At 40.1% G+C, this 6,966-nt stretch overlaps 1 protein-coding gene across 1 annotated transcript in view; it reads left to right on the top strand.

The window, feature by feature from the left end:
* Positions 1-6,966, top strand: part of CDH12 (cadherin 12) — a 436,693-nt gene that overhangs the window by 104,199 nt on the left and 325,528 nt on the right. The gene's annotated exons all lie outside the window — the stretch shown is intronic.

The raw sequence follows: 6,966 nt of genomic DNA, 5'->3' as shown, positions 1-6,966 counted from the left end.
TATTTCTGAACCATTACATACATTTCATAAAGAAAAAATAATCATGAGTCAGTCTTTACCAGCTGTCTACTCACCTTCCAACCTTCCAAGTGTTTATCTCAAACACGGCCTCCTCACCTTCAAATTTTTACTGAGTATATTCTCCCAAATGTTAAAAATGCTAATTACAAACTAAATTATTTTAGTTCATAAATTGTGTTTAGATAGTGCAGTGAAAGTTGTTCTCAAAATACTCCATATAGAAGGTAAGGAGAAAGAAAAGCAAAAAAAAGCAAAACCAATATATTCAAAAAGTAAGGAGGAGTAAGAAAATGATGATGCTATTAGCATTGCTTTTGGATATTCTATGTGAAGTTTTGTGATTTAGTGTCAACCCAATAGTGCTGAGGTAAAATCTTTTGGTATAAGAATCCCCCCCCCCCCCAGTTTTCAGAGAACAAACTGTTTTCCCAGGTATCTATCACTGCCACTACCAGATAGAAACAGCATGAAATAATAAACATTTGTATGAAAAATGTCAAGTTTACTATAGTTTTAATTCTGATGCAAACCAATACCCAGAGTACCCAAATTTATTTGCTAAGCAGAGAAGGGAAAGAGACAGACAGACAGACAGAGAGGGCTCATCCACACATGCAAGCCCGTGGGCTTGCAGCAGCTCAAGTAGAAGCTGTGTGAATTTGAGCCAGGGCTTTTTGCCTCAGCTGGAGGGGAGGGGTGTTTGTTTGTTTTTTTTATTGTGGTGATGCTGGGGTGGGGCATCTCCAGGGATTAGGGGCCTGGGGGGGATGGGGCTGGGCAAGGAAGGGATCTGGGGGGCTTGGGAGGCAGGCGGGGGATGGGGCCAGACATGCCAGGGATTGGCTGGGGGACCAGGCAAGGTCAGCAGGGGTCCCCCCCATAGTCTCCCTCCCCTCTTCAGCACCCCCCCAACCCTTTACTTACCAGCACTGGAGCCCTGCTGTTCACACACTGCCTGCCTGCGTGGGCAGGCAGCGTGCTTCAGCACCAGATCGAGGGCCAACCACAGAGACACTCTGGCATGCAGTGTCTCTGTGGAAGACCCAGCCTCCAGTTGCCTCAGGGCATGGTCCAGGACTGTACGCTGCCCCCCTTCTTTATCCTCTTTTTTTTACCCCTGGATATCCCGGGGTCTAATTTTGCTCCTGTGCTGCAAACTTGCAGCAGGGGAACCTTTTCCTGTTCTTGCACGTTCCTCTTGCAGTGTCTCAAAGGGGTTTGAGACATTGCAAGAGGCACATGTGGGCTCATCTGGACATGCACAGAGAGTCCCACCTCCTCCAGATTAACTACTACCCAGTGGTTTGGGCACACGTGTCAGAGACCCACATTCAAATTTGTTCTTTGATTCTAGGCAAGTGGGTCTCAACCTTCTTAGACACCATTTATTAAATTCAAGGCACTCCTCAGAAAATGCCAGTTCTTAGATTTCACTTGCCTTTTGACTACAGAAAAAGAATAGAGCAAGTCTTCCATTGCAAAGAATTCAGAAGGTCCACAACAGGTCAGAATACTTTTAACAGTACAGATTCCTATTTCAGATCCCTGGCTGTGTCCACATATGGTGCAGACATTTGGTTCCCCGGGGACAACTAGCAGTGGTGCACCTTATGTTTATTCATGGCAAGTTACTCTGGGTGGGGTAGGGGAGGCTGGGGCCAGCATTGGTTGGCCCCAGGAGCGTTATGTGGGGTCCTGGGGGCTTCCTGGGGTTGCAGCAGTGGTGATTCTGCTGCATGGAGCCTGGCCAGCAGCCACAGCGCAGCTCTGGGCAGCCCGGCTCTGCTTTTGAGCAGTGCACATTGTCCCTGAATGCACTGCCCTGCTTTTTTTTCCCATGGGATTTTTGACCCTTGGATATCCATGGGTCAAAAAAACCCCTTTGTACTGCTCCCATGTAGTGCAGAGAACAGTTGAATGTGTGGTTTGTGGCACTGGAGATGTGTTTGCAGTACCACATACTGCACTGCTGTACTCATCTGGGTCAGGACTGCTCAACACCTGGCTTTCAGGCCAGATCCAGTATGCTAATCTATGACATTTGACACTGCCAAATTTCTGAACCCCATGGGGCTGCTCTGGAGCTGGCCTGACCTGGCCCCACATGGCTGCATCAAGGCCAGGCCAGGCAGAGATTTGGCCCATGAACTGGATCTAGCCTGCAGACTGACCTGGCACACTTCACCAGCCATACAAGGCAAAAAGGTTGGTCACTCTTGCCCTATGTTGTCTCTTATGGTGCCTTAGTCAATTGGCTTTTCTGTAGTGTCTCTCTAGCTTTCATTTTGACAAGATATTCTGCCCGTGTCCTGAAAAACCATCCCAGTGACAATTTAATCAAAACTAATGTTTTCATGAAAAGTTCTAATTTTTAACATACATTATTGACATTTTCTGACAATAATGGTGCATCAAAAATAACAATAATCCTACCTAGCTCTAATTTAAACGCTTTCATTTTGTTTTATGACTTTCTATTGTTTTTTCAAGTGACAGCACTTTTGGTTTTTATCTGTCATCCTTTGCAAATGTAGACAGGTTTTTGAAGAGAGATACTTGTAGTCTGCCAGTCTAAATGTTGTGCCTTGGATAGCAGTGTTGTTGTCCTTCATTAAGCAGCCTCTAAAATGAAGACATGAATGCATCTGTCCATAGCCCTAATGCTAAAATGGCTTAAAGTAAGCCTTTAATCGGGGCCTTTCATGGTACTGTACTATCCCTACAACATTTAGGCCTCAATTCAGTAAAATATTCAAGTGTCTGCTCAGGTTAATTTCTGTTCTAAATTAAGCATGTACTGAAGTCTACAGATGAGTATGGGTTTGAGTTAGGTGAGCAAACAAATAGAGGGAAAAACAAACCAGGGCAGCTCCATGATCAATAATGTGACAAAGGATGGATCAATGAAAACCTCTTGTTGATCACTTGAGATTTGTTTAATTATCTCTGATATACACAACCAAAAGAATAGTAAAGCCAATAACTGTTGACATGCTCACTAGAGTAATTTTTAATTCAGTTTTTAATTGCAAGATTTGGTGTTTAATGCCAACAAAGCATACACAAATGAATATACTCATCAAAAAGTGCAAAAACCAAATTTGTTTTAGTTTTGTTTTTTCTTTTTTATAGAAAATACCACATTTCCTAGACAGAAAGCCCTCACAAGAATTTTAAAAGCTCTAACAAAAGAGGAATTTAGGGTTGAATTGAGGCAGAATAATAAATGCAGTATAACTGTAATCTTTTGGAGAGAGAGGCTTTTATTGTCTGTCATGTAATTGATTGTCTTTGACACCTTATTGACACCTAGAAAAGCAAATGTGCTCATGATGAATGAGTTACATACCTGATGTTCTTGAGTAATCTATCATAAAATGTTGACAAGGTCAGGTACAAACATTACACTTTTACTGATATAAGTGATCAGAAACCAGTCTATACCCTTAACGGAACAGAAGTTCAACACGCAAAACTGGTCCATACCCATAACAGAACAAAAGACTGGTTTTAAAATGGCAGAACCCAGTTTAACATTTGCCAAAGATGAATATGTGTTCTGTTTGCTACCAATCTAAACCGTGCTGCTTATGGAAAACTGTGTAACTTAGATTGATTCCTCCTCAGCCTTTTAAAATGTCTGCACCTAGCCAATGAGTTTTATCATGGACAAGAGAGGTGATCATCTGAAGAACTTGTCCATTACATTTTCAGAATTAAATCAACATCATTTATTGTCATGCTTAAAAAATCTCTAAACAAACTGAACTCTGTTTATTCATGTTTTCTAGTAATCTATATAGCATCTATGCCCAAGGCCTAAATTCTGTGTATTGCAAAGATGACAAAATACTAGCTTCAAAAGATTTTAATTTTAGAATAGAATATGTTTAATAGATCTATGTTACATAAAATATACAAATTAATTTTCCTTAAGTAGATAAAAATGCTATATTTCTCAATAAAACCACATGTAATATTCTATAAAATATTTGTATTCTAATTGGTAAAATTGTGTCTTACATATGCACCCAAAAGTGTTTAAAATATCTTTATATTTCAGAATCCTTTGGAAAATGTGAACAATTAGATGCCAGTACTAAGCACTTGAAATCAGACAGTGCTGTGAGAAGTCAGAAATTCTGAAAATTAAGCCATTTTTTATTTAGGAGCTTAACTTCTATGTCTATGCTTTGGGCATTCAAATTAAAAAAAATAAAAGCTTACATCACTCAGTACAGAAATACTTCTGTTAATCAGGGAGGAAGTTAAGTATGTAAGTAATCAGGCACAAAATTTCTAAACCCTAGGAATTACAAAAGACTAATAAAACTCCAGAGGAAGTGAAATCTGTCTTCCAGAGGAAAGAGAAATTCTCAGAAGAAACATATGGGGAGTTAATGAGAGATGTTTTATCTGGCTTGAGAGTTTTAAGCATTTTAAAGCCTTACTTTTTTTGGAAAAAAAGGATAAAGATATTGAAGCAAGAGAATACTTGCCTAGGCTGATGCATTTTCCTGATGGACATAGAATTTATGCCATCTTTGAACTTCAGCATGAAGGTGTGGATGCTTTTCTCACAGTAGACATGTCTACATGAGACACTACTGTGCCGTAACAATGAGCTTGTTGCTACAGCACAGTAGTATTGCTGGGCACTAACCATGGTGCAACGCTACTGAGAAGTAGTAACGAATTACTGCAAACAAGTTCATTGCTACTGTGCATTAGCATCAGACAAAAACTGTGGGGATGGTACTGAGCAATAATACTGGTTACTGCACAGTCATTTAGTATTTGCTTATGCTTATGCAAGTACTAAATGACTGCATAGTAACAACTGTGTGTTCCAATGCTCATGTAGACGTGGCCCATATGTAGAAATCTAAATCTGAAATTCTGGAGAGGAAACAATGGCCTTTTCCTGTCTGTCAGTTAATGCAGAAGAATAAACATAAAGGTACTTCATGTACAAAAGCTACTTAACTAGAAATCCAGACAGACAAGACGCTCCAGTGGAAGGGAAGGACCTCTCTGTGCCCATCTGTTAGCAAATAAAAAAAGACAGCATCAGAGAGTGCTTCATTTGCATAAAATTACAACCCCAGATTCTTTAGTGGCAGTTGGGGAATCATCCTAATATAAACAGCTTTTCAGTCTGTGTATGTAGTGGAAGTCAGTGGATGGATGGTTTCCATTCTGGACCACTGCTGCTTATGGCAAGGGATATACTCAAGGCAGCAGTGTAACTACAGCTGGGGCAAGCTGTGCACCACTCCTGAGTGCCAATTTAAAATGAGTGCTGGAATGACAGTTCTCAAGGATCGCCATGCTGCAGCAGCAGTTGTAGTCTTCGTCTGGGGTTCCCACGCTGTGGCAGCAACAGCTTGGGTCAGATAAGACTTTCCATCACTCAGTAGCCTCCTCCCCTCTCCCAATAACCTGATCTGGTTCTGTACATACTTTGGCAATGCTCAGACTATTGGTACTCTCTGATTGGCCTCTGTTTCCACAGTCTTGTCTGAAGGTTATTTGATTTTGGTTTTTGGCTATTTCTGTCATTTTAGTGAGGGGTTCAATTTAAGTTATTCCTGATGAACTATGTCATTTCTCTATCTGTTTTATGATTATATATACTGCAGGTGATTATAATACTGCAGGTATGACATTATTCTCTGTCTGTAATGCTGTTCTTTGTGAGTTTGACCAAGATAGTTTCATCAGGCAGCATTTCACTTCTTTTGTTTCCCTGAGTATTAACCTACAAATGCATTATTGATTTTATATCTAAAGTACAATTTTGCAAATCACAATAACTAAACAAATGTATGCTTATCATACCGAAAAAACCCCCAAAACCCCACATGCAATTAGCAGATTTTCTATTGCTCACATTCAATTAAGTTATAAATGTAAATAGATGAATAACTAACTATATATCTGTATTTATATTAGGTTTTGGAGAGAAAACAATGATATGCAAGGAAACTTTATTTTGACAAGTTTAACAAGGTAAAAATGTATATACTTTGCATATGTTGTGGAGAATGATGGTATATTCCACAATTTTGTTTTGTTTTCCTATAAATGTATGTACTTAAGTATATCTGTTGGCCAGCCAGTCAGAATAATATCAAATTTAACTCAGAGAAACCTTTTATGGGAGAAGCAAACTGGACATCTAGCAATTGAAGAGAAAAGGTTTCCTAAGGAAATAATACTGGGGAGGTATTAGGTAGTTCAGGGAATTGACCTGCCTGAATATATGAGAGCTACCAAGCATTACTCTTCCTGAACCTAGAATCAAAACCTTAAAGATTCTGACCAAAAGGAGGAGGTGTTGGGGCTCAAGCAGAGCTACCATTAGTAGCTGAAGGTACAACCTGAGGATGTATGTTACTCTGAAAGAGAGGGGGTAAAAAAAATGCAGAAAACAGACTCTCGCTCCTAGCCTAGACAAGGTTACCAATGCTCTTAAGGAAAGATTTAGGTTGAAGTAAAACAAAGCATGAACCGTTACTGTTATATCTATTACCAGTCTTCCTGTATGCTATGTATTTCTGGGTGAGAAAACCATATTTTGTTTTGGAAAAGTTTGAGCCACTTCATTTTAGTCACAGTCCAAGCTCTTAGATCTAAAAGGCTCACAGTTGGGTTTGATGAGTTAATGCAGTTAGGGAATGGAGATTGCAGTACAGAAACCATATCCCAAAGGCTAAGTACAGACAGTCAAAAAGCCCAAAGCTGAATCGAATCAATCTTCACAGGCTAGTCAAAGCTGTGTTGTTTGAACTGATAAGCAAGTGAACAAACATTCACTTCTGATTCTGGAAATTCAACCACATGTCTGCAGTGGCCCAGGCCAGAATCCTGGGGCACTAAAGTACGCTTTCCTGCTTGGTGGAGCAGACAGCTTGGGCCAAGGCTAGCTTGCCCACCTTGAGG

Source organism: Gavialis gangeticus, unplaced genomic scaffold (assembly GCF_001723915.1).
Source record: "Gavialis gangeticus isolate Ggan-Ray unplaced genomic scaffold, GavGan_comp1, whole genome shotgun sequence".
Taxonomy (NCBI): Eukaryota; Metazoa; Chordata; order Crocodylia; family Gavialidae; genus Gavialis; species Gavialis gangeticus.
The sequence above is the reverse complement of the archived record's forward strand: the minus strand, read 5'-3'. Positions and strand labels throughout refer to the sequence as shown.